The sequence below is a fragment of the Gracilinanus agilis genome, chromosome 1 (assembly GCF_016433145.1).
Source record: "Gracilinanus agilis isolate LMUSP501 chromosome 1, AgileGrace, whole genome shotgun sequence".
Lineage (NCBI taxonomy): Eukaryota > Metazoa > Chordata > Mammalia > Didelphimorphia > Didelphidae > Gracilinanus > Gracilinanus agilis.
The window spans coordinates 27,431,406-27,454,478 of record NC_058130.1 but is presented as its reverse complement, the minus strand read 5'-3'; the positions used below and the strand labels follow the sequence as shown (position 1 = coordinate 27,454,478).

At 37.9% G+C, this 23,073-nt stretch overlaps 1 protein-coding gene and 1 pseudogene across 1 annotated transcript in view; one reads left to right on the top strand and one right to left on the bottom strand.

Annotated features, from left to right (window-relative positions):
* Positions 1-23,073, bottom strand: part of SYNPR (synaptoporin) — a 362,121-nt gene that overhangs the window by 133,687 nt on the left and 205,361 nt on the right. The gene's annotated exons all lie outside the window — the stretch shown is intronic.
* LOC123232521 lies at positions 19,351-20,028 on the top strand (annotated as a pseudogene).

The following is a 23,073-nucleotide window of genomic DNA, read 5'->3' as shown; positions in this document are numbered from 1 at the left end:
TGTAATGCAAAAGATGAAAGAGGTTTTGCTCTTGCGGGGGGTGGAGGGGTGGGGAGGCAACTAAAAACTTCTGGCAGTTCAGCCTTAGAATTCTGAGAGAATGGAGTTGGTCCTTGAGGCTTGAACAGAGCAGAAGGATCAACCAGAGCTCTATTTTGGCTTTTGGTTTGCTTTGGCCTGTGCCTTGTCTTTGGATAATTTGAACCTGGCTAATTTCTCTGGACCTCTCCCTGACCTCCATATTACTTCCCTGTTTTCCCTGCCTGTTTTCCCAGAACTCTGGGAGGCAGGGTGGCTTTTGGGTTTTTAGTGAAAAGACTTTGAGGGATTAGTTTTCCCCAATAGGCAAATAGGACATCCTTGAATTCAAACTATCCCTTTAGTATACCCTCTACCTTAAAAGCAGCCAAATCTTCCTCAGCTGAGAGAGCAGGTTCTCTCTTAGGCTAACCCATTCCTGAGACCCTCCCCCATCTTGAGTTTCTCCCTAGCAAACACCAATCCCCTCTCTCCTTCCAGACCACCCTGAAACATTAATAAACCCTTGGTTACCTAATTAGACCCTCTGGAGAATCTTTGTGTTGAAGAAAGTAGGCAAATGGGAAGGGGAGGAATAATTCTCTTTTCTTTCTTTTTTTTTTAATTTTTTTTAATTCTAAACCCTTAACTTCTGTGTATTGACCTATAGGTGCAAGATTGGTAAGGGTAGGCAATGGGGGTCAAGTGACTTGCCCAGGGTCACACAGCTGGGAAGTGTCTGAGACCGGATTTGAACCTAGGACCTCCTGTCTCTAGGCCTGGCTCTCACTCCACTGAGCTACCCAGCTGCCCCCTTCTCTTTTATTTCTTTTTCTTTTTTTTTTTTTTAAACCCTTGTACTTCGGTGTATTGTCTCATAGGTGGAAGAGTGGTAAGGGTGGGCCATGGGGGTCAAGTGACTTGCCCAGGGTCACACAGCTGGGAAGTGTCTGAGGCCGGGTTTGAACCCAGGACCTCCTGTCTCTAGGCCTGGCTCTCAATCCACTGAGCTACCCAGCTGCCCCTCTCTTTTATTTCTTGAGGGAAACTGGAGGCATCCATCTTGGGAGGAAGTAGTTGCCCAGCACTTCCTCCTGAATCCCTTCAGTTTCATTGACAGGGAGGATCCTTATGGTTCCTCCTTTGAGGACTTGAGAAACTGACAAGAAAGCCCTTAAGTAAGATTCAAACCACTTTTGATTAGCCCTATTCCTTGTGTCTGTAAAAGTACCTTTCTTGCCTGGAAGGGCTCAGCCTATTTCCCCCCAGTGTCCTCTGTCTCTAGCCTGAGTGTCTAGTCTGTGTCAGCTGTCTCTCCTGAATACCTCACCTGTACCCTTACCATCCAAATAGACGCCTTGTCCATTCCTCTAAACCCAGTCATACCCTTCATTCCTCTCCTATTACCTCAATCACCTTTTACCCTTCCGTCACTCAGCAAGGGAAGGAGAGCACCCCCTAACTTTAGTGTACCCCCTATTTTATCCATAACATTTAATTGGCGAGCAAAGTTAGCGAACAACCTTAAATCTTCTGACATACCCAAAATGAATCTGGCTAGAATAACATTCATCTTATCTAGCATATCCATCATGTCATGGTCTTTCATGCAAAGTGTAATGGATTTTCGGTTCAAGACAGTCCCCAATTCCGTGCAACAAGCTCTAGACCTCTGTGACTATTATAAATGGTGTGCCTTACCCCTGGCTGAGTGCATTTGTTTTATCCCAACTGCCATAGCCATAACCCTATCCATTTGGCAATTCCTAACAGTCTCAAAGAATGTATGCTCTCACCTGTGGAACTATTACAATGCAATCACAAACAAGAAAGACAATGATTCTCAGGAACTGGTAGCAAACATCAAGCTACTGTTCCAAGTACTAAAACAACTAAGAGAAGGAAGGGAATTGAACAAGCATACAATTCTCCAACTGGAGATTGTGGAAGCAAAGTATTTAGGAAGCAATACCACTAAAAAGCAACCATCCACAAATGCCTTAGTCTCTCTCCTACCAAAGGTAGACAGAACAATAGTACAACCTGGTGAAATTGTATCATTGTAACTCATCGCTATGTGACTCATCCAGTTACTCTCTAAATGCCATGTACAAAAAAGAAACAGTCCCTCTGTGAATATTTCCTTATCATTTTCTATGTTTGGAAAGCATTTTACAATTATAAGACATTTCACAGATACTCTTTGGCCATCCCAAGAATTCTGTGTCTTTGGTAGGATAAGTAATTATATATCCATTTAGTAGACGAGAAATTGATGCTTTGAGGGGCTAAGTGACTTGTTTTAATTCACACGATGCACACCATGGCAGTCATACATTGGAACCTAGATCTTGAAGTAAAGTGAGGCCTGGGCTGAGCATCCATTCTACCACCTGACATCCATTTTGGGGCAAATCATTCAATTATCTGGGCCTCCTTGTTTTCATCTGTAAGATGGGAATAATACAACTAATATTTTCTCACACTGTTATTCATCCACTCAGTTAGTCAACAAGTATTTATTAAGTACTTACTATATGCCAGGCATAGAACTAAGCAATTCTAATGATATATTCTAATAATAATAACTAACCCATTATAATGGAGGAAACATGTAAATAATTAAATGTTGAAGTGCTTTGCAAACACTCGATCCATATTCAATTCAATTCAATAAACATTTATTCATCATCTACAATGTATAAGGAACAGTGTCTATTTCCTGAGGGAAAACAACTTATAGAGAGATAAATAAATGCAAAAGGAAATTCAATGAAATTTACAGTGGGAAGTTATAGAGCTAAAACCGAAGGAATGATTATGGATCAGGAAAGAACTCCATGGAAGCTCTAATGATTGTATGAGAAATCATGGTGCCAATATGATGAGTATCTGGGAATCTACAGCTATTAGAAGTGCCTCCACCAATAGCACCCTCTCTAAGAATCTTTAAAAATAATTTGGAAATACATATCTAAAATAGATAGAGAACACTGTTAAATTCATAAGAATATGAGTCATTTCCCAATTAATAAATAGTCAAAACATATGAATAGGCAGTTTTGGGATGAAGAAATGAAAGCAATATATAGCAATATGAAAAATGCTCTAAATTATTATTGATTTGAAAAATGCAAATCAAAATAACTCTGAGATATCATTTCATACCTATTAGATTGCCTAAAATTATCAAATGTTGAAGAGAATGTTGAAAAATGGGGACACTGGTACACTGTTGGTGGATCTATGAATTACTACAACCATTTTGGAAAGCAGAGTTATGCCCAGAGAGTTATAAAACTGTTACAAAAACATTTTGCCTGAGCAATACCACCATTAGGTTTATTTCCTAAAGCGATATGGGAAAAAGGAAAAGAACTTATATTTTCTAAATTTATAGCAACTTTCTTAGTGGTGGCAAATAACAATTATCATTATAATAATAAAGAATATAATAATATAAGGATCACTGAACAGATGACTGTTGAGGATCAAGACCCTCAGGGAAAGGTACACTAGATTGATTCCTGGAAAAGAATGAAATTTTGGAAATATAAAAAAAGGAGACTGACCTGAAATGGGAGACAGGAGGGTGTTAAATTGTGCCTAAATCCCAGTTGGGCTAAGGGACAGTTCAGATAGAAAGAAGAGTAAGGAAGTAGTGGATAAAGACATAAGGATAAAGGAAAGGTTATGTTTTGGTGGTTCTATAGAAACTGTGTTGTGTGTATACATTGATGAATGGATGGATGATTTCATTGAAAATACATTATTATTATTATCATCATTATTATAATGATTCTTATATCATTATAAAGTATTACCTCTCCCAAGAATAATTACATTTTTATAGGAGATTCTTAAAGAATAAAAAGCCTTAGAAGCCCAAGGGGATGAGTCCTTAGTGATGAAATTCCAGGTACTATGGTCAGAAGAAAGAGATAGTATGGAGTAGGGACCTTCCTGGTGTTTTTGTATTCCTAACACTTAGCACAGAATACCCATTTTCCTTTTAATGATGCTGTCTAGACAAAGAAGGTATTCTACATTCTTTTAGAGCTAGATGGAATCTCAGATAGCTGGTCCAACTCCCTTATTTTTACAGGTGAGAAAATTAAGCTAATGAAAAGCTGCAGATTCCATTGGTTGACTTTAAACTTTGAACAACTAAAACCCTACTACATGGCATTTGGGCCAAGTTAATTAAGCATGATAGAGCAAATAAAGTGCTAGTCTTGAAGTTGGGAGATCTGAGTATATATCGTAGCTCACACTTATTATGTGATCCTATGTGATCCTGGGCAAGTCACTTCATTGGACCAAGTCTTAGTTTTCCAAACTGCCAAATGAAGATTTGTCCTGCTGGGTAAAGAAATTTTTCCAAGAGAGAATACCTCGTGTTGGGGGAGGAAACAAAATCTGCTAGGAATAGTCATTAGAGGACCAGTCATTTTCCTCTCAGAATTCATAGACTCACAGATTCACTGCTGGTAGAAACCTTTGAGGCAGAGAATTATGAACTGTAGATTCAGAATTGGAAGGGATCCCAAAGGTCATTAAGTTCAACTCATTTATTTTACGTATGAGGAAATTAAGGCCAAGGAATTTAAATGATGTGCCCTAGTTTGCAGAGGTAGCAAGTAAATGATTTGGGATTATACTACTGTTCCACATAAATTTTATAGAAGTTTAGGGAGATTTGAACAATGTCTATGTTAAATAATATGAGTGGTCAGATCCTTCTGGATGAAATTATTTCAGTTAACCACTGAATATTTTTGGAGGAATTAAAGGAATAGACATTAGAGCCAGGAACTCATCCCTGGTCCTCTGGTTCCAGATGTGACATTGCTTAAAAGCTCACCAAAGCTACCCGAGTCTTGTGTTTGAATATTGCTTTTGACAGGGTCAGAACTGGTATCCATTATTTGCATCTGTATTTCTAGCACAGTGCCTAGTACAATTTCTAGTACAATGCCTAGCATTGACAAGATAGTTAATAAACATTTGTTAGCTGCATGATTGATTGAATCCACCTTACTGGATCATTGGGAGGGAAGCATTTTATAAACTTTAACACACTCTACAAATGAGACCAGTTATTGTTGGGATATTGTTCTTGGCTAAGAGGTAGAAGCTATTCTGTTCTCCTACAGGAGCAAGCTGGCACCTCCCTTCTTCAGGTGTGGCAATCAAAATGAGTCTGTATCTGCCCAGGCATTAACTTCAGCCCCGCTGATTTGGAAACAGGGGCTAGAGCGGAATGTTGACAATTGTAACTTGCCGTAAATATATATATATATATATATATATATCGGCAATCAGAGGGGAACAGGACCAGGGTAATGACTCATAATTGATAGGAGGCTGGGCTCCTATAAGACTGCTTGTCTTTTCTTCCCCAAATTGAATTAAGGCTATAGGAAACAGATGATGGAGATCTTTCACTCATAAACACCCAGAGGCTACTATGTAAACACCAGGCTTTGTGCCTAACTTAAATTTGGTCATTGGAACAGATGATTGGAATAGAGATGGTGGAATGAAAGCAATTTGGAAGAGGAATCAGGGCATCTAAGATCAAATCCCAGCCTTGCTACTAACTTGTTCTGCAATCGTGTATGTCATTTCCTCTCTCCTTGAATCAATTTTCTCACCTGGAAAATGAGAGGGCTGGACAAGAGCAATGCTCTTCAAGGTCTTTTCTAACCATGAGGACCTATGATTCTTATTTTAATATTTACAGGGTGATTTTCACTTCTTCCTGACCTCAAAGACTAAATGGAAATCAAGATCATTGATTTAGAACTGGAAAGGATGTCTGAAGCCATGACCGTTGTCCCATGCTCTCATTTTACAGAGGAGGAAACTGAGTCATCTGAGGAAGAACCTAGGATCATACAGGATTGGTGAGTCCCTTAAGGCCACTTCGTCCTACCCTATCATTATAAAAAGAGAAAACTGGAGCCAAGAAAAGTTAAATGCTCTCCCCTCCCCCACCATGATTACACAGATAATAGCAGGAATGGATTATAATGTACTTGCTCGTATCTATTTTGCATGAGTTATTCTTGAGAGTATAATTATATATTTGGGAAATATATGAACTCTGCCAAACAATGCCATTTAGACTGGGGGCTGGTCATAGACTAATAAAGTCTTTGCTTGAAGAGTCCTTTATGCTCATTTAATCTAATTCCCTCGTTTTGCAAATGAGGAAACTGAAATCTGGAGAGATGGAGTATTTAGTCATGCAAACTCCTCACAGATTCAGATTTTGAGCTAGAAGGCATGTCAGGGGTCATTTAGTCCAACCTCCTCATTTTTCACAAATGGAAACTAAGTCCTAGGGAGTTTAAGTGATTTGCTTGAGATCACATAGATAGGCAATGAAATAGATCAAAAACTATGTCCTCTGTCAACACATATTACAGTTGCCAATCACCTGAATTTAAATCCTGCCTCTGACACTATCTGAATAATGAGGACCACATCACTTAACCTTTCTGAGACTCATTTCCATCACCCATTGGAAAGTAAGGCTAGATCTATTTATACTATTGATATCAGAGGGTTTTACAAAGAAAGGGAAAACTCAAATTCAAACTGTTATAAAAAGATGGCTTCTTTCCTTTATTAATAATTAATACCTTAAAGGTTCAAGAAATTATGCGGTTTTAAAGTCCCTAATGAATACACATTTTCATCTCATAGTAGGAAGGGAGAAGTGAATATAATAAACTTCCCCAGTTCAGATTTTCAATCAATCAATCAATCAACATTTATTAAGTACTACAAACTAGAGAAAAGGAGACAAAAAGGAAACAGATCCTGCTCTCTGGGAGTTGACATTCTGTCAAGGCAACAAAAATATATTTTAAGTAGGTTTAGAATAAATATAAAAGAAATACAAGGTATTTTGAGGACAGAGAGCACTAAGACTTCATGTAGAAAGCAGAATCTGAGGTAAATTTTTGAAGGGAGCAAGAGAAGCAAATTCCAGGCATGAGTTCAAGCCTTAGCAAAACCTCAGATGTGGAAGATGTGATGTCTTGTGTGATGAACAGCAAGAAGACCAATTTAGCTTGAGTACAATTTTGAGTACAATTGAGTCTCATTGGGAAGGCCTTCACCCAGGTTTGGAGATAATAAGAACCAGCACTAATGATATGATCCATTATTTTTTCCTCAAAGAAAATAATCATCTTAAGTCACAGCTGTGGTCTTATCATTTTGGCCTTCACTTCATATTCAGTGTTTCTCAGCCCCTGGATAAAATACCAACCCTTCAGCCTGGGAAGTTGAATTCCATATGCCAAAAGAGCTTTAAAAGAATGCATGTACTTTGATTAAGCAATACCACTACTAGGTTTGTATCCTTGTATCCCAAAGAGACAATAAAAAAAAGGGAGATGGACCTGTTTGTACAAAAACATTTATAGCTGCACTTTTTGTTGTGGCAAAAAAATTGGAAAATAAGAGGGTGCCCCTTGATTGGGGAATGGCTAAACAAATTGGGGTATATGATGGTGATGGAATACTATTGTGCTATAAGGAATGATGAATTGCATGATTTCCTTAAGAACTGGAAAGATCTCCATGAACTGATGCAGAGTGACATAAGTAGAACCAGGAGAACATTATACACAGAAACTGAAATATTGTGGGATGATCAAATGTAATTGACTTTGCTACTAAAAACAATGCAAAGATCCTGGACAATGTGAGGGACTTATGAGAAAGAACACTATCCACATCTAGTGAAAGAGCTGTGGGAATAGAAATGTGGAAGAAAACACATGATTTGTCACTTGTTTATATGGGTATATGATTAAGGGTTTTGGTTTTAAAAGATTGCTCTATTGCAAAAATGAATAATATGGAAATAGATTTTGAGTGATAACACATGTATAACCCAGAGTGAATTGCTTGTCAACTCTGGAAGGAGGGAGGTAAGAGGTGAGGGAGAGAACATGAATCATGTAGCCATAAAAAATTTTTTTTAAAAAATGAAACAAATTGAATTCCACCTATCTATCTAGACGAATTCCCTGTTACTCCCTTCATATATCTACTCTCCAGTCAAATTAGTCTCATATCTGTTCTCTGAACTAGACATCTTCATTCCTTCCCAAAGGAAAGGACCCCTCTGGTGCTCTTTCCTCACTGAAATTTCTTAGAATCCTTAAGTCTCTTCAAAGCTCTGACTAGTGCCTTCTCCAAATCTCCCCTTGTCCTTCACCTCATCTCTCCTCTATCCCTTATTAATATTATTTCTTCATTTTTTCATGGTATCTTATTTACTTTTCTAGGTAAATGCTCTTTTTCCGCAGCAAAACATAAGCTCCCTAAGGGCAGTACCCATTCCTGTTCTGTATTTGCCTTTATATGCCAAGTCCTTACCACAGGACCTTGCATTAAAAGATGGTCAAATTGAATTGAAGATGCATTTTTACATGGTATGGGGCTATGGAAAAAGTGCTAGATTCAGAATAAGACAAGATATCAAACCTAATTTTGCAACTTATTACCTGTGTGAACTTGGCAAGTGACTTAACATCCCCTCAATTTCCTCATCCATAAAATAAGAAGGTTGGTCTGGCTCACCTCTGAGGTCATTTCTAGGTCTAATTCTACAAGGCCATGATCTTATAATTGCTAATCTATGGAGATGTTCTTTGTCCCTAATAATAACAGCCACTTACAATATAATTCCCTAACTGTTGTAGAGACACAAGGGGCCCTCAGACATTTTATTCATTCCTAGCTGGACTGAAAACAGATCTCCACCAATTCTATTGTTTATCGTCTCCTCCAAATTGGAGCTGCCAAGATCAGAAATGACTCTTTAAAATTCTTTCATGAGACCCAAGGATCTCTCCTGGAAATAGATCAGTAGGGGTTTGGCTATGGAACTTAAGGGACATGAATGAAAGATGAGAGGAATCTTCTGGATCATTTGCAAGACAAAATTGGGAATCTTTAAGTTGGAGGGAGACTAGGAATTAGGGATGACAAACTGCCATTGGCAAGAAGTTGTCCTAAAGTCCTGGGATACAAAAGCTAAACAATGGGATATTAGAAGTCTTTGAGGAAGCAAAGGGCAGAAGAGTTGGAAGTTCAACAGAAAAGCATGCATCATTTCTTTGGGAGCTGAGTAGTAGAGTTCTGGAGTAAGGAAGATCTGGGTTCAAATCCAGCCTGAGACACATAGCTGTGTGATCCTAGGTAAGTCTATCTATAAAATTAGCTGGAGAAGGAAATGGCAAATCACTCTAATATCTCTTTCAAGGAAACCCAAATAGAATCACAAAGTTGGACATGACTAAAAACGCTCGTGCAACACACCATTTCTTATGATTAACATGGGATGAGAGAAGTATTAGCAAAAGTCTACTTAAACTTCATATTTTCTCTCCACATTTGCAGAGCATTAGAGCTGGAAGGGAAGCAGTAGATAATGTAGTTCATTGCCCTTATTTAACAGAGGGGTAAATGGAGTTAAGGCTATACCTGGTTTACCTGTTTACGTCTTTTTTTTTCTTCTGAATCATAAAGTAATTGCTTCATTATATTTAGAATGGGAGAACATGTCAGGGAGAGAGGTGAACATAACAGAGATATGTTAACTGTAATCTTGCCATATCTTTTCATATTTAAGCATTTTACAAGTTAACATGTGCTATAGTGGACAGAGAACAGTCCCCTGAGTCCGGAAGACCTCAGTTCAAGTCCTGCCTTTACCACATACTGGTTGTTTGACCCTGAGTAGATCATTTAAGTTCTCAGTGCTCCTGGCAACTCTCTAAAACCTTAAGTTGAACAAAAAGTGCCCATCTTATAGGGATGCTCATTTCTCAAATGAATTCCTCAATGGGCACTTTATACATCACTTAAATAATAAATATAGTTAAAAAAAACAGGTATTCAATTCTGCAAACATTTCTTAAATAATACAGATATAGAAACAAAAATACCAAGACATTCTTTGCCATCAAGGAACTTAGATACTACTGGGGAGAAATAGGAGAGAATTGCTTGAAGAATTTAGAAGCGAAGAATCCCTTCCATAAATGTTTCTTGCAGCAGCCCTTATATTTCTCTATCAACTATAGTACTCTGAGTCTATGGAACAACATGAGTGCCAGGGGAAGAGAGCTAAATTCAGGCTTGATTTTTTTTTGAAAGCCTGATGCAGTGAGGTTATGCCAATTAAAGTTGATGAGTCCCTCCACATAAGAGTTATCCACCCACAGTCAGGCAGGTTGGGTTATTGCGTTTGGCAGGCACAGTCATTAGATCCGTTAAATATCCATGAGTGTAATAACCTCTTCCTTCCCCGTGAACCTCTCTCTCTTGCTAGCGCTCCTTCTCTTGTGCTTTGTCTCTGGATGATGAGCCATCTGTCCTCTTGCCCCCAGATGGCATTTCTGGAAACACAGCTGCTTACAGAAGACAATTGGCCCATCAGCAGCCCTGGGATGGAGTGAGTCACGTTGTCAGTACATTTCACTAGGCAGAAAGGAAAAACCCCAACCTGGGCTCAGGGATGGAGCCATAAGTGTCCTTTTTGTTTAATGTTCTGTAATATTCTATGCCCAGAATCGACATTATTTTGGGTCTTTTTTCTTCTCCCCTCCCTGTACTCGAATGCTTCTGTGAAACTGATCAGACACCTCACCTACTGTAAATGACATTAATCTGATTGGTTATAGGAAAGCTTACAGAAAACTTCATCTCTAAAGCCTGAAAGAGGAGTTTCATGAGATAAAGCTTCACGATGCACCTGGAAGGCATTTAACTTGGGCCAATTTAGGGAAGTTGGAAACTTCTGTCAAAAGTTCTGTCCCATGTAGCCCATGTTTCCTTTCTTATAGTGTCTATATTAGTGTCACAACCCATTTATTACAGGATTTACTCTACTTGTCAAGATTGAGAATCACACTGTTCCAGCTGCTCCTTTTCAATGGGAAAGCTACAGAGATAAGGCTTTCCATTGATCTGGGGCTCAGAATTAGTATCTGAAGATCTGACACTGGCCAACCACGGCTTTATTTAGTTTTTAAACCCTTACTCTCTGTCTCAGAGTCAATACTGAGTATCACTTCCAAGTCAGAAGACTGGTAAGGGCTAGGCAAATAGGCTTAAGTGACTTATCCAGGGTCACACAGCTAGGAAGTGTCTGAACTCAAGACCTCCTGTCTTCAGGCCTGGCTCTTTGTCCACTGAACCACCTTGCAGCCCCTCAACTACTGCTTTTATTAAAAATCTAACAGAAACAATAAGAAGAAATTTCTTTGGCCAGTACTTTTTGCAGGAATGAGGGGACAGGGTGAGTGACAACCCACAGCTTGAGGTCACAAAACTTGTCAAATGCTTAACAGCAAAATCCTTCCCCCAGACTGGTTAGAGCATGACACCAAGGCAAAATTTAGGTACATTTTCTCTCTATAAGGCAGTGGAGGTGGAGTTATTAACACTTCTAAATCTCTGCTAATAACATTGAACAAAACTAAGCACGGTGAAGTCTGCCTTTAGAACTATTCAGAAAATGGAATCACACTGTTTCTCTTGACTATACATTTGTTATGAGGCTTTTGCTTTTTTTAATGGATGAGGTGGTAGCAGAAGAAGGCTATTGATAGTGTTGTCAGAAAGAGAAAGAAAAGAAAGGAGAGTCATTGAAGTATTTTTAAAAATTCACAGTAGAGGAAGAACAAGCTTGCCTTGAAAGTTACATATTGAATTTATTATACATGTTAAATGAAAAAAATGAGCTGGACATAATAGATTTCAAATCTGTATGATGCTTTTTTTTTATTCCACTTGATATAAAGAAATGTTCATTTGGTTTGATGTTTCTTAAGGTCTCAAAAAAAAGAGAAAATAAATCAGTATTTCAGAATTTGAGGGTCAGAAGGTACCTCACCAATCATTGAATGCAATCCATACATAAAAAGGAAGCCCAGAAGTTGACTTCTAGGCTGTCTAAGGACCTCCAAAGAAGAGGAATTTATCACTTTCCAGGGCAAGCTATTTTTTCCATTGGTCAGCTCTAATTTTTAGGAAGTCTTTCTTGAAATCAAACCTATCCTACTTCTGTGACCTCTATCAGATTCCAGATCCTGGTTCTGACCTTTAGGTTCAAATGGAATGATTCCTCTGCCACAAGAGGACCCTTTAAATATTTAAGGCAGTTCTTTAAGAAGAATGCCTAAACCTTGAATTTGTACATTTGCAAATTGCAAATTGAAAACTAAAAATCAGTGCAAACCATTTACAGAATCTTATGGTGCTCATCCAACCAGAATCTTATAAACAGGTTTGGGTTATTAGGGATTTGTCTCAGGAGGCCAAAATTTAGGAGTTGTTGATGGCAACAATATTCTTTCATAGACAAAAATGGCTCATCCTAGTATCTAGTTAGCAGGAATGATTAGTTAAAATAGAAAGCTATCGAATGGTATTTCATTCTCTCTCCTGCCTCGCTAGCTAGCAACTTTTCCAGCAGAAACTTATCTTCTCCTTTCTTAGAAGGGTGTCCTGAATTCTGTTGTCTCTGCCCACACTGGAATATCTTAAAGAGTTGATTGGAGATGATCTTTTCTGGATATTTGTCTTGAGTGGCAGATTTTTCTGTTATGACTGCATTTATTCATCCATTTGGACTCATTACTATAATGCTGATGCTTTGCAGTATTTTTATCTCCTAGATATGCTGCAGCAGAAGTTCTGCTTTATGTCCTTAAACTAGCATTATCACAAAGGACTGTTGCACAAATTCTTCTTAGCTGGGAGCTCAAAAGTCAGGTTACCCACTTACCAGGTGCATGTCATTTAAAACAGGTGGTAGGAAATGATACCAAGCCATGCCACAGGGAGAGGCAATACCAAGGTGGTGAACAAACTTATCTGCTATTAGGAATGGAGGTGCACATTGGAAAAATGTCTAGTGGTTTTGGTATAGAGAGAAAGAATATAGCGAGGTTGAAAATAATGACTGAGGGTAAAATGAGACAGTATTTGGATAATACTTGGCACAGTTCTTGATACGTAGTAGGGGCTTAATGAATGCTCATTCCTTTTCCTCTCCATCAAAAGAAAGAAAAGATGAAAAGTATATTAATAAAACATTTAAAACACACAGAAGAAAACAAAAAAAAAGGTTTTTATATGTGGCTTTTGTTATTGCTCTTTATGTATCTATGTATATACTGTTTATATATTATATATACAGCTAAAAAGTTATATATGTCAAAAGGTAACAATTTCATATATGATGCTCTTTTTGTTCTTTTTATTGTTGCGATTTCTACCTCCTTAATGTCAGGCTTGCCTGCTGCCATGGGTCTGCTTTCATGACTGGTGACTCTCTAGTCAGGGCCCAGCATTTTATGAGAAATTATAACTATGCTCACTTCACTCCCACCTCCACTCATTCTTTGATTCTTGATTGCTCTACCTTCTTTCCATCATTCTTGCCCCAACTTGGTTACAAATATCCAACTCATTCTTTCTTTTCTTATCCCCTTCCTTTTCTTCTTTATGTTTTGATTTCTCCTTTAAGTATATAAGCTTGCAAGTAGGGATGATAATTTTTTTTTTTGGATTTGTATCTGAATCACTTAACTCAATGCCTAATCCATGTTAGCATCCAATTATCTAAACTCTATCTCTGGCTGTCTCTGTCTCTTTCTGTTCTTATTTGTTAATGATGGTCAAATCCATTATAAAAAGAAAATTAAAAATTCAAGTGTATATAACCATATGCACATGCCAATACATTTCATAAATTTTGTCATTTATTATAAAATTTTGTTCCAATGAGACATAGCATAGTTCAATGAAAACTATGATTCCAACTTTATGGTTCTTTATGGTTCTAACTTGCAGCTAATGATGAAATGCTAGGGACAGGAGACAGAAAGGCTGGTTGAGGTGGGTTTAATAAGGAACTTTCATATTTCTATTCTAAAATGACAATTAAAAATGAATTTAACAAAGTAAATAGGAAGACTAAACAAAACTATGCTGAATTTCTGAGTCCTTAGATATAGAGGTAAAGAATGAATGAACTCATTTTAAGGAAGTGATGTCCAACCCCTTCATTTTTTTTAAACATTTAACTTCTATGTATTGGCTCCTAGGTGGAAGAGTGGTAAGGGTGGGCAATGGGCGTCAAGTGACTCGCCCAGGGTCACACAACTAGGAAGTGTCTGAGATCAGATTTGAACCTAGGACCTCCCATCTCTAGGCCTGACTCTCAATCCACTGAGCTACCCAGCCGCCCCCCCTTCATTTTATAGAAGAGGAAACTGAGATTCATATAGGGAGGTATAGTGAAAACTGGACTTTGAACCAAGATCTTTAAAATCTAAGTCCAAAGCTTTGTCTATTGACTCTCACTGCATGCACGAGAACTATGTGATTAAGAGTGTGAAGAACAGAAGACCCAGGTGGAGGGACAAGAGAAGAAAAATGAGTCAACAAAAGAAATAAAATGTGTTCAAACAAATCCTTTCCCAATAGTTACCTGTTCTAGAATTGTGCCATTTAGTTATGGGTTTGAGTTTTAAAGGCCCTATGATTTTTTATTTGACTATATTACATTTCACTGGGACAAAATTTCAAGTTAAAAGCAAAGATGCTTATGCAAATAGTTGACTATTCTCTGACCTCAATAGTGGTAATTCAACTTTGGCTGTTCAGCATTTGGATGGTCATACCTCTTTTTAGATTTAATTTTGAGTACATAATTTCACACCATTGAATAACCTTTGATATGAGGGAACTGGTGTTTTGGGCAATGCCTTTCACCAATGGAGAGAGCAACTTTGAGGACTTAGTAATTTCATCTCAAGAAACCGCATGAGACAAGTAGAAGTTAATTGACTTGCCAAAAGTCACATAACCAAAATGGAGACTGAACACAGATATTTTGCTTGCCAATCCCAGCACTCTAACTATTATTTAACACAATGCCCTATTCATTTTGGGTAGAAAGCTAAAATAAATGTAATTTATTTAGCAATTGTAAGTTTATCATATTTAATGATTTTTTTTAAATAAGAGGGATCATGCTTAACCTTTTAACTATTTTCAATGCAATGAATATTTTATCAAGAATATTCTTAGGGCCAGTTTCTCCTACTGATTCTATAAAATATTCTGCTAAATATATCTTTTTTAAGTTCAAAGGGAAAATATTTCAAAATGTGTAGTGTAAATGAAAGGCTGAATTCGGACTTGACTGTCTTTTTATTTGTATTTTTATCTTCTGCACTTAGCATAATGTCATTTACATAGTAGGTGCTTAATAAATGCTCAAATGACAATTTACCAAATTGGATAAGAAGTTCACATTGAATTTCCTTTAAAATTTGGATAAGTGTTTAAAAAAGTGGATGTGTCCTGATAGAACAATGAAAGCTATCAATTGACAAATATTGAATTATTGTTGAAACTCCAAAAAAGAATGAGAGCAAAATATTTCATTAAGAAATGGCTTGATGGTGGCAGCTAGGTAGCTCAGTGGATTGAGAGCCAGGCCTAGAGACAAGAGGTCCTAGGTTCAAATGTGGCCTCAGACACTTACCAATTGTGTAACCCTGGGCAAGTTACTTGACCCCCATTGTCTACCCTTACCACTCTTCTGCCTTGGAGCCAATACACAGTATTGACTCCAAGATGGAAGGTAAGGGTTTAAAAAAAAAAGAAATGGCTTGATAGGAAGCAAATATGGGCTAGTGATATGATTAGAATGAGGGAAGACTGATAGACAACTAGGATTCTCCAGTGTCACCATCAGTGTATCTAGAAAAAATAAGGAAGGCCTTCTTCACACTGAACATCTTGAGGGAGGAAGTGAACCAGGGTCTTATACCATAGACAGGTAAGGATGTGTTGCTACCTGCACAAGATTGCAGATATATTTGAATAGTTGAATATGAGCCAACCACTGTCCTAGGTACTAGGAAAACAATGAGATAATTAAACAATCTTCACCCTCAAAATACTGGAATATACAAAAATACATACAAAATAAATGTATGTAGAATAAATATAAAATAAAGATAGTAAAATACAATGTACTTGAAGGGGTACCAACATTTGGGGTAGATGGATTAGGAAAGGCTTCACACAGAAGATAGTAACTGAGCTACATCTTGAAGGAAGTAAGGGATTCTTTGAAGGATAGATGAGGATAGAGTGCATTCCAGACATGGTGAATGGCTAGTACGAAGGTATATCTAATGCCATCTGTGAAGAATTATATGTGAAAGAGAGAGAAAGCTAGTTTGGCTTGACTGTAGATTATGAGAAGGGAAGCAATGTGTAATAAGGCTGGAAAGATAGGTTGGGGCCAGGTATTGAAAAGTCTTGAAAGCCATACTGAGAGGATCATATTTTATAGGAGGAAGAATATGAAGAACCTGGAATTTATTAAGTAAAGGGTGCCATGGACATATCTATGCTTCAGGAAAATCATTTGGCAGCTATGTGGAGGGTGAATCAGAGTAGGAAGAGATTTGAAGTAGGGAGGGCAACTAGGAGACTACTGAAATATTACAGGCAAGAAGCAGAGGGCCAAAACAGTGGAGATGGTGGTGTAAAGAGAAGGGACTAGCTCCTAGAAATGTTATGGAGGTAAAAAAAGATTTAGCAATTGATTGAGAAGAGGGAAAGTGAAAACTAGAGATTAATACTGTAGTTATAACCTGGGAGATTAGAAGAGCAAAGGCTCCTTCAACAGAAACAGGAAAGTAAATAGAGGGGTGGATTTTGGAGGAAAATAAATAAGTTCTGTGTCAGACACATTGAATTTAATATATCTACAGAACATCTAGTTTGAAATGCTTAACAGACTATAACTGATGTGGGACTAATGGGGGTAGAATGGCATATACACTTTCAGGTGAGGCCATTTTGTGCATTGGTTTTGCTTAATTGTTTTTCCTTTGTTTCCAAAGACATTTCAATGAGAGAAGGGATATATCACAGAGCAACTACTGTGAAAAAAATAAAAAGATATCAATAATGATTTTTTCATCATGAAAAAGCAGAAAAGCATGGAGTAGAAAAATTAACCTTAATCTTTTTATATCTGTCATAAGGGAAAAAGATATAAAATAAGGATGAAATTAAATATTTCCCTTAGAACTGACAATACCTCTTAGACAACTGATTAGAGAGCTTCTGTAGATGCATTTCATTGTCTATCATTCTATTTTTAAACTTGGCACCTTTCCTGGGTAAATTTGAGATGCGAAGTACCAAGAATGACTTATTCAATTGAAACTATCACTTATGGAATTTAAGATGATCAGGTTTTTGACTTTGGGATTCCTAATTATATACTTCTGATTGGTTGTTAAATTAGAGCTAGATAATGTTATACCTATTCATTCCTCTGTGTATTCATAGACAGTTGGCATATTACTGCTTCTAAAATGTATTTCTCACTAGAGGGGCAGGCTCCATATTCTCAAATTCATTTGCCCATGCTTATACTATTTGAACCTTTAAAGTCAAGCCAGACCTTAAATCTTATTCGATTGATTGAATTCCTTTGATGGAATATTTTGGGATAGCATATGGGCTAGTGATATGGCAAGGATGAGGGAAGACTGATGGACAGCTAGGATTCTCCACTGTCACCATCAGAGTATCTAGAAAAAGTAAGGAAGGCCTTCTTCACTTTGGACATCTCGAGGGAGGAAGAGACAGTGTCTGATACCTAGGAGGCACTTACTAAATGCTTCTTTCCTTCCCTCTTGTAGATGTGTTTCCTCATCTGCAAAATGGAGAGATTGGAATCTGTAATTTCTAAGGTATTTTCCAGTTACAAGTCTGTGATCCTGTGATCTTTTATTAAGCATTGATGAAGTGCCAAGTTACTGTGCTAGGTAATAAAGATACTTCAATATCTCCAGTGGTTCTCTGATCACATGGATGTGTACATCCATCCCATCTAATGGTGAAAATTGATACCCATTCACATCATCTTGCCCTATGATACTCTTGCCCATGTATTCCCATAAATTCTCCACATGACATTCTATCCAATATGCTAAGGAATTTTCTTGTGGTTTCTTTACAATATGGCAGCTTCCAGGCTATCCATTTGTTATTCCTCACTCTTATACTTTTGCTGATCATGTACCTCTTTGTTGATGCATTTTATATCACTTACTTGTGATCTATCACTTGCAACACATTCTGGATATTCTATAATTTGCAGAAGAAAATGGTATTGAATTTGTTTTTCATTCCAGGGAGAAATTTGTTGTCATGGACACTGCTGTTTCATTTTCTAAATTAAATCTAACCTCCTTTCTTCCTCTTATTCAGTTTTGGATCTATATGGCTGTCCATATACAGTGCCTGGGTGAAATATAGTGCATTTAAAGACCTCCTTAGTGGGTTGTCTTCTTGCACGTCATAGTCTGGACAAGATGCAAAATTATTCATCCACTTGATTTTTTCCATGTAGATTGTTAGACCAATCTCTCTGTGGTGACTATGAGTTTCATTTAAGATATTCTGCAATATTCTGGGGCTTGATGTAATTTGAAGAATATCATCTCCACCTGGATCATCCTGAGAACATCAGTTTCACAGAATGAGAGGACAAAAATGAATTGCAATCTGTGCTTTGGAGGGGAAAACCTATAACAATGAAATCAGAGATTGACTAAGAAATCCATCTTCCATTTGTTTTCTGAGCTATATACCCTCTATGATAAAGGAAGTACTTTAAAAAAGTCTAGGGAGGCAGTGTTGCATAGAGGAATGAGCACCGTCTCTGAAGTCAGAAAAATTGAGTTCAATTCCTTTCTCTGAAATCCATTTTGTGCTCAATCTTGGGCATTGCTTTACTTCTATAGGCCTCAGTTTTCTCAAGTTTAAAATGAGGGGGCTAGACTAGATGACCACTTAATACAGGATCTTATGAGCCTATATTTTCTTGGTTTATTTATGACTTGACAAGACAAAATAGAAATTCATCAAATAATATTCCTACAATTGCATGTTTAAAAAATTATCTCATATTAATACACGTATTAGGAAGATAGAGATAGGAATGAAACAGTTCTCTTTACTTATGTTGGGTAGGGAAGGGAAGATGTGACATGTAAATAAGTGTAGTACAAGGAAGGGAGTAAGTGGGACAATAGAGAGAGCCAACAAAAATGGTTTATTATTATTTGAGAAAGGAGATGATATTTTATTATATTCCCCAAGTAACCTTTAGAAATTTAGGTAACTTGGCATGCTAGATCAGCTGAATTGACCTAGGTGTACTACATCTCTGCTCACTTTGGACTCAGCATGAGCTGCATTAACCTGACCACTATGCTACAGAGCTCCCCCAGCAAAGTCAGGGACAGAGCCAGGTGATCCTGGGGCTAATGTTCTCTGGGAAAAGCACAGAGCTCATGCCTAGAATCTGACGATTCCAGATTGCCCAGTACAAGTGCCTCATGATCAAGTATGCCAAAGGCACTTAATATGGCAGAAGTTTCTCCACACATGACCAGAACACTATGGAAGCATTGTCAGCCTGCTTGCTTCAGGAAGTGGCACAGAATGCCCTGGCTGTGACTGTCATTGGCACTAATGAGGTACAGATTTTCCAGGATATTGTGGAATTCAGTGAGACCATGGCAAATGCTTGGAAGACAGTAAGTGTAGCTGCACTGGATGGGACCTTTCAGAGGAAGGTATTTGGGAATATCCTGAACTTGGTGCCACTGCCAGAGAAGAGAGTGTGCTGAAACTAATAGTGATGTACATGGAGTGCTTCCCAGAAGCTGCTTATAGCAAGAGACTGAGGATTGAGAAAGAGACTGAAGTGATCAGTGGTGCTGACAATATCACTCTGTGTGTTGACTCTGCTATTTCAAGGAGGTCTCAGGACAATCTACTGGACTGAGGAACAAAGAGAACTGCCTCTAGAGTGGGAAGCCAGGATATACCACAAGCTGTTGGAAACTCTTTTCTACTTAACATATCTACAATGTAGTTCAAGCAACTGAGGTAATAGGGTTGTTCCTGGGATTGGCTTTGACTTAGGGAGAAAAATTCAAGCACTGCATGTGTGTGTGTATGTGAGTGTGTGTGTGTGTGTGTGTGTGTGTGTGTGTGTGTGTGTGTGTAAAAGTCACTTGGACATTGTTATTCTCTCTCTCATATCCCTCAGAAACAAACCTCAGGAACTGGGGAATAGAAAAGGACAGTGCTTCGTATCTTGGAAAAAACCTTTGGAACCGAAAACTTATACAACTTGATCCCACTCTTCCCATTCTTGCCAGTCCATCTACCCTGCCCCTACAATTTCTGCTTGGTCTATAAGAATTGCCTGTAAAATTCTTCATCTTCCTTTATTCAGCCTCAGTCTTTCCAAGTCAAGTCTTTGTTATTTCCCTGAGTTGCCTCAGCATGATGAGAATTATTGCTTGCCTAGGCAGCTAAGTCAGAGCATTATGGGTTATTCTGATTCCTCTGGATTGATTAATGACATAATTCTAGGACAGAAGACATTAACTTCCCCCTCTGTGATATCTACCTTGATTTTCTGCTTTTGTTAGAAAACCTACATATCATACATTTTTGCTTTTTCTTAATTCTACTAACACAAAAAATTTTCCCTTGCCCTACCTTTGGGGGGATGGAGGCTATAAAAGCACCAACCAGCTTCCAGCAGCTCCTCCAGACCTAGGAACTTTAGTTTCCTAAGAATATGAGTCAGAGGGCAGACCCTGGCCTTTGCCTGGGCTCTGTTAGCTTGGTATGTATCAAATTATAATGATGGCCTTTTTTGGGTGGGGAGGTGGGAGTAATTGAGGGGGTTGGAAGATTTTGCTATAAAAGACAAGAAAAATTGAAACTGACCTTTAGATACTGTTCTATCTAGCCTACTGGTTTTCTCCCTTGGTATGAGGGACTCCTGGTATTCCCCTCACACACTGGGATAAAATAGGTTTCTGGAATGAGCTGGTGGTAGGGATTTCTTCTCCCATCATTCTCATCAACATGACAGCATCTCCTTCAGAGAGACTTTACTGACTTATTTTGTTGAGAGAATTCCTCTGCAATGGTAACATAAGAGCCTAACGGGACCAAGATCTATGAAGCCAGATTCCATTTGTGGAATATATTTGCTATTTATCAGAAAGAGACCTCAACAGCCCGTTTACCCTAAGAAAGCAGAGTGTTAGGTCCAATGACCTATAAAGCAGAGCAGAGAATGGACTTCATTTGGGTGAGAAGCAAATATCAGGCTATTTGGGCTTTGAATCTTTCATATCCATCCATTCATTTAATAGACATTAAGGCATGGTCTTCATCTTCAATGAATTTATACTCCATTGAGATAAAACATGGACACAAATAAATGAAGAAGCAGAATGTGATAAGTGGATAAAATATAAAGGAGAAAAAAGACTTTCCTTTTTTGAATGGGGACACTAAGCTAAGAAGTTTGGACTTTAGTATTCAATGGGAAACCATTGAAAGTTTGATTGACAGGGAAGTGACAAAACCAAAACTGCATGAGGAAGATTAATGTGAGAGTAATACATGTTCAGGAAAAATTTGAGAAACTCTAAAAAATCAGCAGCAATTAAAAGTATCAAGTTAACACAGGTGAAGTAATGAGGGACTGAAATGGGATGGCAGAAGTTGGCAGAATGAACTTTATTTGGGTGAGAAGCAAATAGGCTATTTGGGCTTTGAATCTATCATATCCAGTCATTCATTCAACAGCATTAAGACATTATCTCCATCTTCAATGAATTTATACTCCATTGAGATGAAACATGGACACAAATAAATGAAGAGGCAGAATGTGATAAGTGGATGAAGTAAAAAGAATGTGAAAGAATTATGAGATACAATAAGCAACATTTAGTAACTAGTGAGGAGGAGGAATCAGCCTGGTGGTGAACTGGACTGATGAGGAAGATTGGTACCATCAATAGTGAAAAGGCAGAAGTGAGCACGGGCAGGAACATCTCAGGAAATATATAAAGGACATTCAGAGCCTGGGCCTTGAAGTTGAACAATAGTGATTTTGGAATTGTTTGAGGATTGTTCATCATTGATTTGACGTGGGCGAAGTTGGTCATGAATGTAAAGAAAAGACTTGGGAAAACAAATTTAAAGGACAACAGGGAAAAGAAACAGGCCAGAAAGTAGAACTTTAAGAGCAAAGCACAAACTACAGCTCTATGTCACAAAGAGGTGATGGAAAGCAAATGTGGGGCTTCAGAAAAGTCAAGGAGTGCTAGGTTCTGGGAACATCAAGGAGATATAGTAATGAGCCGAGAAGTGTCACTGAGGTTCCTCCAACTTTAACTCAGGTTTCTTATTTCTCTCTAAGTACTCTGTGATCCAGTAGTCTTGCACACAAAACTGCTCTCCCATCTCTTGGTTGTTTTCATTAGCTGTCCCCAATATCTAATAATTCTTTCCCCATTTCTGCCTCCTAACTCTACTGGCTTCCTTCAAGTCCCAGTTAAAATCTCTTTTTTGAAAAACGCCTTTTTCAATCTTCCTTAATCTTAGTGCCTTCCCTCTTGAGATTTCCTTCTATTTTATCCTGTATATAATCACATTTATATAGCATTATTTGTATGTTGTCTTCCTCATTTGATTGTACCTAAGTTGTTTTGCCTCCTTTGGATCTCCATCACTTAATGCAATAACTGGCAAATAAAAGACTTGATGCTACCTGACTGACACACGCTCTCTCCCCCATCTCTGGGGCCTCAGCTCTAGTGAAGGAATAAGCAGTACAGGAAAATGGCCACATTTACAAGTTGGACAAAGTTGCTGCATTTAAGATGCTGAGAAAAAAAAAAGAGGAATGAGACCTCAGGCAGAAAACCAAACAAATTAATTGAAAGGAGAAAAAATAAAGGGGATTGCTTCTAGGACTAAAAAAAAATTAAATAATTTGAAGTAATTTAAAAAATAAATGAAATCACTAGCAATTTGGTTGTATTCAAACTATTAATAAATAGTTTCAATGTTGAGACAGACTGAGCTAAT